This window comes from Pteropus alecto, unplaced genomic scaffold (assembly GCF_000325575.1).
Source record: "Pteropus alecto unplaced genomic scaffold, ASM32557v1 scaffold72, whole genome shotgun sequence".
Taxonomy (NCBI): Eukaryota; Metazoa; Chordata; class Mammalia; order Chiroptera; family Pteropodidae; genus Pteropus; species Pteropus alecto.
Window position 1 is genome coordinate 19352549 of NW_006436811.1, and position 11849 is coordinate 19364397.

Genomic DNA, 11849 nt, shown 5'->3' on the forward strand with positions numbered 1-11849 from the left:
CTGAAATGTACTAGATTTTGTTAAGCAATGTCATCATAAAAAATAATAATAAAATAAAATAAATTTTAAAAAATAAAATAAAATAAATATATGGCAAAATTTATTTCTTTATGGCCATAGGATTCAGGCTAGCTTGCTTCTTTAGAGCCAGCAAACATGGCCTCTTTGAATTGAACTGACATCTGTAATTTAAGATCTTTTTCAGCTATGATATTCACTGTATCAAGGAATCTTTTTTTCTCAGATAGTATTTGCAGTTTATTTTCGCCAATAAAAGTGGTGATATTATTGAAAAAGTTACAACCTCTTTGGATCTCATTTCTCATGTGTAATGTAACATGTACAAATACACTTGTATTTTCTCAGACCATGCTAGTTGTAATATAATAAAAACAGAATCACATTAATAGCAATACAAACTGTTTTGCCTTTGACAGAAACATCTATTATGGGACTTCTGAAATACTCCTCACACATATTTTTCTCAAAGGCCCTGGGCATACCTCTTATGTCCTCTAATACAACCCTCTGTGCAATAGTGTAGCAGGAACTATTTGTTCTCCCCTTTTTTTGCTCTAGTTTCCTGAGGTGATATGACAGATATATCTGATGCCCATTGGTCCATTGGAAGGATTCTTAATACTACTAGTGCAGTTTCTCCTCAAGAGATTTTTCTGTGCAATGTCATCACACTGTGTTGGAGAATTTTGGGTGTTAGAAATAGAATTACTATTTTCTGGTTGAGGAATTGGTTTTATGTTTTGAGAATAAGTCTATGGTATATAAAATTCAGTGGACAATTTCTGTTACCCAGTTAACTTAAAAGTATAGACCTCAAATGGTTTATGATTAACAATTTAACTATCATAGTTCCTATAGCTTAAACTAATGGTCATAGTCAAAATTCTCATACCATTGTTTTTACTTAATATAGCTGGCCTATCAGTAGTTCATAATCAGATGTATAATTGGTTAAATCAATTAATCAGAAATCATCTGCTGAAATATGTAGAAAATATCAACTTATTCAAGTAGCAATAGACTCAATCGTCCTGTATTAAAGTTTAACTATACTGTATCATCAAAAAGCAGCAGATGCATTATTACATTTCCTTTAAATTGGTGAGAAGTCAGTATTCAAACTATTAAATAAGGTGTTAACGCTCTAATTCAAAATTCTTCAGCTTAGGGCATTGAATTGAATCTTCTAACAGTGTAAAAGATTTTTTTCCAGGTAATTTTCTATTCCATTACCATATGTGATGCACAAGAGTATAACTACACATCAAGTCGGCTTTTAGGCTGATAGGTTTTTTTACTGAGTATTTATAGAGCATATTATTCCACATTGCAAGGTTCAGCACATCATACACATCTTCCCAAATTTATTATTATGGCTTTCCTGCAAGAGGCACATACATTTTAACAATGAGAAAACTTTGACCTTTTAACCCAGAGAATCAAACTTCTTAACCAGGAAGTCTAATGTGCCATGCATCTCGCCAATAAAGCCTCATCAGGTTGTCTTCACTACACCAGTCTGAAAGAACAATAAGTCTCCTACAAACTTACATTTCATGGACAACTTGCATTAATATAATGCCTTGCAGGAAGAAATGGCAGCTTTGTGGTAACATATATAAGTTTTTATTGGTTTAAAGGCAGTCATACATCTTTCAGGTGACATTTCACTATAGACATCATTCAAACCTTCCTATAATGGTTAAATGTGCCAGCTCCAGTCTTGAATTAGGCAGCCTGGTTTAAAATCTTTGCTTGGTCACTTATTAGACATTTGAACATAGACAAGTTACTTACTTATTAGGCCTTAGTTTTTTCATCTGTAAAATGGGACTAGTTTAATACCAATCTTCATATATTTGAGAAACAACTAAAGATTATTCATATAAAGCACAATTCCTGGTATTTAGGGCACAATAAATGTTAAAATCCCACGATTGTGACATATTGGTGAATGATCTTCTAGAAAAGTGTATATGGGGGGATTTAAAAAAGCATCTTTGCTTTCCACACATAGTCTTTAGTTATTTATGATCTGAAATCCACAAACCTAGACTCTACTAGTGTAATTACCAGAGTTCCCTTCTAAAGAGGGATCCAAAAATCCACCAATAATTTGGGATTTTCCTAGGAACCAGCACAGAGTCATTTTTTAACCCAACCACTGTCAAAAAAAACAAATATTTAAATTTGTTTTTTTAGTCTAAATAATAAAATTTTACTATAAAACTCTAGTAATAGAAGAATTTACCATTGAGGAACAAAGAGAAGAGAAAAATCAAAATAAAGAAATTCTAAATGCTAAAAGTCATGCAAGATATATTGTTTTATTTGCTTGGGTATTGATGTTATAAAAATACAGTACTCAAGAGCCCACGTCATCTATAAGAGAACACAAAATAGGCATTTCATGTTTATAAATAGACAGGTAATTCTAGGAAGTGAACAGACATTTAAATCTTCATTCTCAAGTTAATATTGTCTAAAAGAGAATCTTTTTACTTCAATCTTTAAAATAGAATGTACCTTACTAAACATGCCTTATTTCTATCTCTCTAGATACCACTGCATTTGCTTCCTGAGCCACTTCTTGGGTTTAAGAAATAAAACATACAAATTGCTTTTCAGAGGTCAAAATCATATTGTCTCTTTAAATTAACACCCATTTCTCCAGCAGAGGGAGCAAATAAGTTTTTGTATTTTCATTTCCACCAAAAAGAACTCTGAATCTCAATGTGCTATTAGATAAAACATCGTGACTAAGAGGCTATATTAAAGAATAAATTTGAAATAAAAATGTATTCAAGTAAACTCGGTAGGATATACTAAATGCTAATAAAATATTCATATGTATAGGTCCTAAGCTTTTCATTTTTCTAGAGACACTACATACATCAAAATTTAATTCAAAATGTTTAAATTTATATCCAAACAAAGAAAAACTATTTTTAACCTCTTGAAAAACTAGTGTACACTTAGTGCATTTTCAGCAATAATTTGTTCTAGAGTTTTTTTGGTTTTGTGATTTTCCCTGACTTTTAGAAAACTACGAGTAGTAGAAGCATGCCAAGTAAACAGTGCAAAAAAATGTTACACATTCTGGGATATGCTGTGTTTGTGAATTAATTATGTAATATCAAATTCACCTGGGAATATCATGATTTAATTATTTAGGCTTCGACATCAGAATTTTTATGTTGTGATTTCTCTTAATTTTAAAACTAAATCATTTCAATAAGTTTTTAAATGACTTTAAATTTTGAAGGTAAAAAATAAAAATTCTTCAGTGAGTTTTTTTAAGCCTATCTTATCTAGTTTTTCTTTCATGGTCATTGGAATAATGAATTAATAGTCTTAAGAATTAATGACTTTTCTAAGAGATCCTAATAAAGCCTTAAATTTATTATAGATCATAAGGATGAATTTCTATTCTTACAGGAGAGCTTATTTTATGTGTATTTAATGCATTTAGCATTTTAAAAATTTTAATATGTGCCCTGAAACTAGGACTGATGTCGAATTTCTTGAGTTAGCCAATCCATATTTTTTATATATTTCTTAAATTTTAAATAACAAATCTTTTCCCAAGAATAACTTTCAAATTTAACTTCGATTCTCTCATTGATATAAAAGCACTTGGAAACCTTAAGAAAGTTGTCTATTTCTGAGATGTGTTTAATTAACCATAGCAATTCAGACGCAAACAGCCTTCAACTCAGATAGTACTTCTTACTGTTATTTTAATTACAAAAATGGGGAAGAAGGGCACATAACTCTAGTTAAATACTCCAGTCTGACACCACCACCGTCTCAACATGACATAGTATACTTACTACAAGAGGAAATTGTCACTTGTAGTGAAAAGATTTACCAGGGCTTATTTATTCGGGCCCCAGGTCCTGATGTTTGTTCTTCAGAGATGACTTACATTTTGCTTGTTTCACTAAATGTGAAAAATAATGCCTTCCTCCTCAATTCCAAATACTCGTAGAAATCTGGTGATGATGTTGATGATTTTATTGTTAAGTCCCTTGCCTCATAGCTGTGTCTCCTCTGCTAGAAAAAATATACAAAATTAAGAAATTGTCTTTTTCTCAGTGAGTGCCACTTCCATGCCTCTCATCCAAAGATGGAAACCCTCTCTCTCCTTCACCAACATGTCAAAACAATCACAAAGTACTTTATGTGTACTTCGAAATGTCTCCTCAATCTGTCTGTTTTCCTACTGCATTACCTTAGCCAGGGACATTATCTCACAACTTGGGATAAATGACCTCTAGACCAGCTCATTCCAGGCCTCTCTGCACACTGCAGCCAAATTTATTTCATTAGAATGCAAATCCTATCGTGTTAAGCTCCTGCTTCAATTCTGATTTTTAAATGCCCGCAGTATAAAGTCTGAACTCCTTCACATGGTTTAAAAGAAATTTAACAGTTTGGGCCTGCTTGATTTTTCTAGTTTCCTTTCTGCCATTGCGCTATGCTCCAGGCCAACTGATCTTTTATTTCAATCTTTGGACCTCTTTTTAATTTTATCAACACTTTACCGAAGTCAGGGTTTCTTAAATTTGCTACTTAAATTTGCTATAGGGTTACTGAAATTTAGGTCAGGCAGTAATTTGTCACAGGGGCTCTCCTGTGCAATGTATGATGTTTATCAGCATTGTTCGCTTCTACCCACCTCATGATAGTAGCAAAGTAATCACCGGTCCATAGAATTTAGTCTCCAGACAACCAAAAATGTCTCCAGATCTTGTCAAATGTCCCATGGGCGGGGGGCGGGCAGGGCAATATCATCTCCCATTGAAAATCACTGCCTTAAGTGAACTAACCCAATTCATGATTTTATATACCAAACATAAAAGTTTTAAAAGACAAATCCCTTCTGTTCTTCCTTCACCCTCCCTGTCCCTCCTCTCCCATCCTTCTCCCTCTCCCTCTCTCATTTCATTCCGGGGATAAAGTCATCCAGTGTTGATATGATGACTCCAAGATTGTTGGGAACCCAATTCCCTTCTTTGGTCTCACCAAACTAAGAGATTTTCCCTCAGTCACCTGGCCCAAGGCGGTTCACCACCAGAGTGTCCACATTCTAGCCAACAGGAAGTTAAAAGCCAGAAGTGAGGGAGTTCTTTCCTTTTAAGGGTGTAACCTAAATGCATACATCACTTCTAATAGCTTCAAAAGAGGCTGAGAAATGTAAAATTCAAGTTTCCATTACAAAACTAATAATATTATTATTATAGAAAAGTAATATTAATAAAAAATAATATTAATAAAGAAATAAACAAAGAATCATATCATAGAACAAATAGCAGGTCCTGACACACCTGTCTCTTTGACCACCAAAGTACCCAATGTGCAGCTTTCTTTTCTTAAGAAAAATATATTCACCTCTTGCCCTAGGGAAACAACCACAAAATTCCAGCCAGTTCCTGCACCAAGGTCAAACTCCAGGATCTCTGAGAGACAGTCTTCTGCATAAGCTCCACGTGTTGCTTCTCCTGATCAGGAAGCCACAAAGTGAAAGAAAAGTAAGATGCTTTCAAATTCAGTACCCAATGATGTCATAGGACCAGGATAACTGTAATTTTTAAAATAATAAATTTTTTTTTCTACCAAAAATGGGAAGAATAGGAAATGGAAAGTAATCTCTGGTCCACAGGATTTATCAACTCCTGCTGGGCAGAAACAGGGAGGCCTCCCACCCTGACAGAGGTATATTTCCTGGCCTGGGAAAGTCCATCTGGCAGCCCTGATTCTGCATGCATCCCTGATATTACTTCCAAGTTTCTTCATTCTTCTTGTTCTCTATGGCCATACAAAAGTGGGAAAGAAGTATGCCCTCCCTAGGGACTAGACTTTTGCAACCTGTTTCCCACTGGTAGAGGTTTGGGTCCCTGATGATCACTTTAGAGCTAAAATAATCATAGGTTTTTCTAGGTCAGTCTTATGGTTTCTTTGCTTAGAGTAAATGTCTGTGCTCATCTCCATTAGCAAGACTTCAAGAAGTTTTGAGTCTGAATACTTTTACTTACTAGCCTCTTGCCCTTACGATTTCCTTCTTCTTTCAAGTTAGCTGTGGCTTCCTTTAGAATTTGAAAGAATAGGTTTCAAAAAGAAAGCAATCTTTAAAATCTAATCTTTGTCACTGACTGACAGAAATGTATAAGAGGAGAAGAATCTTATGGCCACGGTCTTATCTGTGGTCATAAAATTTTTTAAAGCTACTTCCTCAGAACCACCCTTTATAACTGCTTCAATTTAAGGTGAGACGTAGTCATTTTTTTCAGCTCTGCAAAACCCAAGTTATTGGACTCTCATTTAACATAGATTATTAGATTCTTGTGAATATTTTTTTCTATTTTTACCAGCATCTAATACCAAATATGACTCTTAGCAAGTGTTTGGTAACTGCTTTTCAGCAAACTTGAAAGTTGACTAATTACACAAAGTATATGAAGGGCCAAATGAGAGGCAAGCTTGGTATAATATGCCTAAAGGAGAGATCACTGTGGCTGTAATTGCTACAAAAATCCTATGAAGGGGATATAATTTGTGGAAAACTTTTCATGTCATGGACCTTTTGTTTTAAATTTCAATTATGTCATTTGACCTTCAGTTCAATCCCATGAGATAAATGATCAATTACCAGCTTACCAGGGACAAAACTAAACTTCCAAGCTTTCTTCTGTTAAAAAAAAAAATTCAACTGAGTAAATTTTAAGGATCTCATTGACCTCATTCAGCAATTCATAAATTGGACAGCATTCGATCTAGTAGTTAAAAAGGAGTACCAAGGAGTTGTGTAAAATTAAAGACTTTTATAGACAGAAAGGAGCAGGAACAGGGAAGTAATACTAGACTAAAAAGCAGGTTGGTTATTGCAAGGTTACTTTCTTTTAGGCGATAGCAAGGGTCTATCAGGCAGATGACCTAACCTGTGCTAAACAGGTGATTCCTGATTGACTGGTTTAAGATTCCACTTTTGAAAGCCAAAACTATAATTAAATTCAGAATTGGGGCTTAGTGTAACTGACACCATTTGGGGCCAGTTGTCTTGTTTTTAACACTTTCTACTGTTGCAGAACTTGAGTTCAAACCCATTTCTTCCAAATTTCAGAATTATTGATCCCACTTTCTGGAACTGTCTCTTGTAATTTAGACTGGCCAAGAAGAAGTGGGGGAGAGTACTTTTAAATACAGTGATAAGCTATGAGCAAATGATGCAAAAGGAAGAAAAGAATTATGTATATAGATCAACCTGGATTGTGGGGAGAGGGGTTTTGTTTCAAAAAGAAGAAATTCTTGAGAGATTAAATTGAAAAGCTCCTGACCTCAAAAGATATTTCCAATAGTTAGATGACTAATGCTCCTTGAACGGGACTCCATTTTGCTGAATTCCAATATAGAGCACACTATGTTATAGCAAGCTTTTATTTTATGGAGAGATATTTTAATGCTTGCTTTCTCCCTTTTATGAGATAATTATTGTTTGATTATCTGGAATAATGTTTTATTATTGCTTTTATTACATTAAAGGTAAAAATGAAAATTTTCTTTATTTTACAAATATAATTCATGTTGTTCATTTCCTTCAGTCATTTTATTGCTACTGCCACAAATAACAATGAGGTCCATAATGTTTTTCATTTTCCTTGAAAAATTGTTTAGGAAAAGTTACTTTATTCAGTCTTGGAGGGTGGAATTATGTTTTGTTTTGTTCTGAATGCTTTTATCTAACATAGGAAATACAAAAGATGCACAAATGAGTTAATTATTTTGGTACACATTTTAGCAAGCTGGTTTTATTATAGCAAATTCATTATCATAGAGGATTTTCAAAAGAAAAAGGAGAGTATTTGAGGGTCACTTAATTAGATAAATGGATCTTGGTAATTAGACTCTTTTAGAAAGATAATGTATTTTTCAGACATATTTAGGCAAGTTTATTTAATAAATATCCCCAGGAGAAGTTAGTTCCTCTTGTATTTAATTGTGATGGGTTTCTATACATATCCTGAGGATATTAGAGAATTTCCTGTTCTGTTAATGGGCTGATCCTAGTTTTTTCTTAGTTTCAGAAATGACAGAAATCTCATCCAAGCCTTAATAACTATTTAAAGAATACTGACTAGAGTAAGCGATTAGCAACAGGAAATAAGGTTTATGTAATTGAAATTTAATTTTGGTCAAAGAGACTGAGAAAGAAGAGAGGAAAAGTTGCAAGGTCTAACCTTTTTTTACTTGCTATTGGATATTAAAGACTAAAAAGAGATATGTTTGCTTTTAAATCAGTGCTATTATCTGGCTCAATTGAATCTCCTTTTTAAAAAAATTTCATCTTATAATTAAAATTCAATTATACAATTAAAAATATGAAATTGTTTACATTTTTAAAAAGCAATCAATTTGAGAAAAGAAGTCCTGATTCCCCAATTAAGGGACCCCTAGATTCTTCTGATTATACAGACCAGAAGTTCATGAATTATTTTAGGCAACAGGAGTTTTGTTATAAGAATCATACAAAGAATTACACACAATCCTTTGATCCTCTGCGCAAGGGCTGATCTTCACAAAGACAGAACTTAGAGCAAAACCTGGTTTCAGGAAGAGCAGGAATTGACATACTGGAGCACAGAATTTTTTACTCTGAGAGCTAACATTAACATAATTCAGCTAGTTCATTCGTATTTTCTTGTGGTTACTTTTTACCTGGCTTCTTCGTCCTCAGTTCTCTGCTTCGCAGTGTGTGCCATCTCAAACCTTTGGCTTCTCATAATTCCAGTGATCCTGACCCTACACCATAACTCCTGTCATTTCAGTTCCTTTTGGCAACCACCTCATTCTCTTGATTTTTCTAAGCTGAACTTCCTTAGAGAGGAAATCTGACTGTTTATGCTCGTCTTTTCACATTAGGTCATGCCATTGTCCTCAAAACGATTGGCTATCTTTGGGTCGCTTGACCATGACTGAACTAACCCACTGAGATTGAATCTCTTTTTTAACATACAGGATTTTTTTTTGTTTGTTTGTTTTTTAATACTAGCTTATGTAGGCAAAGTGATTTCATCATGTATCCAAAGTGAATCAGTCACCATAAACCAGTAAAAGTCCTGGAATTTATAACATGGATAGAAAAATGCATTAGTGTTGTCATCAGACAATCAATAGCACATAATCGCAGGCGGCACTTTTCAGAGAAAAACCAATTGTCTAAAAACATAAAACAAACAGATATATTTTGGTTTTTATAGACATATATTTATAAGTCAAATTATACAGTGAAATTTTGACCAAGGTAGTGACAGTATAAAATTTATGTAATCTAAAAATGGAAAAGAAAATATAAGAAATAATTTTTGTTACAAATGTGGATGGTTACACATTGAGAATAAGTTCAGACTAGAGTCAAATTAAATCAAATTCAGAATAAGACAATGCACGTCAAAGTTTTTGACGCACTTTAAAGCCTTGAAAATGTGAATTAAATGTCTTAAATCCTGTTGAGGCTCAGGCAGGCACATAAAAATAGACAAAGTAATATATGAGGAATTATCATTACTTTTCAAATTCAATCAGGCTGATTCTTCAATTATCATTCTGGTAAGATGAGAGGTAGAACACAAAATTTCTCTGGCAATTGAAGTAATAAAAAGAGCAATCCAAGGGCTTCTTTTATGTGTTGCCATTGAGATAATTTGTAGGAAAAGTACAGGCTAAAAGAACTAGGTGGGATTCTCCCAGCAAAATGCAGAATGAAGGTGGCAGATTGTAGGCAGCCTGGAGAATGAAAAATGTAGAAGCTCAAGCATGTGTCAGACCTTTCAAATTCATCTCCTTTATTTATAGGCCATGACTTTGGTTAAATTATATAATCTCTCCCAGCCTCAATTTCTTAATTTCTGAAGTGATGACAATAATGCGTGTCTCAGTAGAGATAATAAGACAATGACATGAGTAAATGTATACAAAAGAGCTTAACAATTCCTGACACATATTAGACATTTTTTAAATACAGAATTCCTTTTCTAACCAAATGAAATATGAAGACCTTTTCTTACAATACAATTGGAAAATCGCAAAACAAAAGTGATATTGTGGCAAACAGATCACAATTAGTATTTATTCCTTATGTTAATAATTAAAGTGGAAACATTTTAAATTCAAGGTTTGTTTCTATATAATGGGTGCTCATCCTCTGATTATAAAGTTAATATTATATGTCATTATAAAATTTGGTTAATAAAAATAACCAAAATGCTTGTCCAGCTTCTGTCTCCTGTTTTGATTTAAAGGTCATAATATGAGTTGTGTTTTTTAATAACGTGCATCTTAATCCATCTTAACTCACCAGAAATGCAGTTACTGAATTCTGCTTTGGAAAACCTAACTTTCTCACCTTTAATTTACGGTATTATGGTATCTTTCTTTTTTTCGTATTTCTGCACGTCTACATGTCTTATCAAGAACTCTGGAGGATGTATCAGGCACAGGTAATATGCTTCCATGGAGATCGTAAATTTTTAATATAGACATCTACAGCTATAAATTTCCCACTAGGCACTGCTTCGGCTACATGCCATGCATTTTGTATGTGTATCTTCTTTTATTTATTTCCAAGTATCTTCCCTGGTGTATCTTCTTTGATCCATGGTTATTTAGGAGAATGTTGTGCAATTTCCATATATTTGTGAATTTTCCAAGTTTCTTTCTTGTTGGTTTATTTTTAATTTCATTCTATTATAGTCAGAGAACATACTTTGTATGATTCAAATCCTTTTAAATTTATTGAAGTTTGTGTTATGTCCTAGCATGTTGCCTATTATAGACGACATCTCATGTGTACTTGAGAAGAATATGTATTCTGTTGTTGTTGGGTAGAGTGTTCAATAGATATCTTCTGTTATATTGACTTAGTTCATAGTGATGTCCAAGTCTTCGATTTCCTTATTGGTCTTCTGCCTTCTTGGTCTATCCATTAACGAAAATTGGTTTTTGAAGTCTCCAATTATTACTTTTGACTTTCAGCTTGGCTGCCCATCTACCTTTGTCTTAGAACTAACTGTCAATCATATTCCCACAATCCACATGACAGTAGCAGCGGAGCCTCTGGTGACCATATGTGTACAATGCTACTGGGTCCTACTCACCACTCATGGAATCAGAGAGATCAGGAGTGAGCATCCAAATCAAACTAGTTTAATCAATTAGCCCTTTCCTAAGGAAATTAGGAATTGGATCAGAGAACTACCAACATTATTTTTTTCAATGGAATAAATAATAAGTTATATAAGGAATGGGAAACTGAGGAAGATTGGCCTTAATCAGATTTATATACTGACATAGAAGGAGAGATTAAGCGCATACACACAAAGACTTTCCTAGTCTCCTTTAGCCCTCTGTTCTCCGATTCAGTCTGTTCTTAAGGCCCTACTGTAACTCTGACCTTGGATCACATGAAACACCTCTGTACCATCATAATACATGTTCCATTTTTATTTACAGTAGCCTCAAGAGGTTTCCATGTATTTCTATCAGAAAAGGTTAATAAATATACAATGGAAGTATTCCATTGTCATAGTAATGAACAGTTTAGTAGATAAAATAAAATTCAGGCCAAAGTGAAGATATCACCTAGAACTAGCATTCCAAAAAAAAGTCAGCTCTGGGAAATGGAAGAAATTCCTTCAATAAAAAATTTCCAACAAGAGATTTACAGTTAATCTATAAAAATCAAGAATAAAATAGTACAACTATTTTATAATAGTACAAATACAAATAGTACAACCAGACCATACTCACATTGTTTGTAATAGAAAAGAATG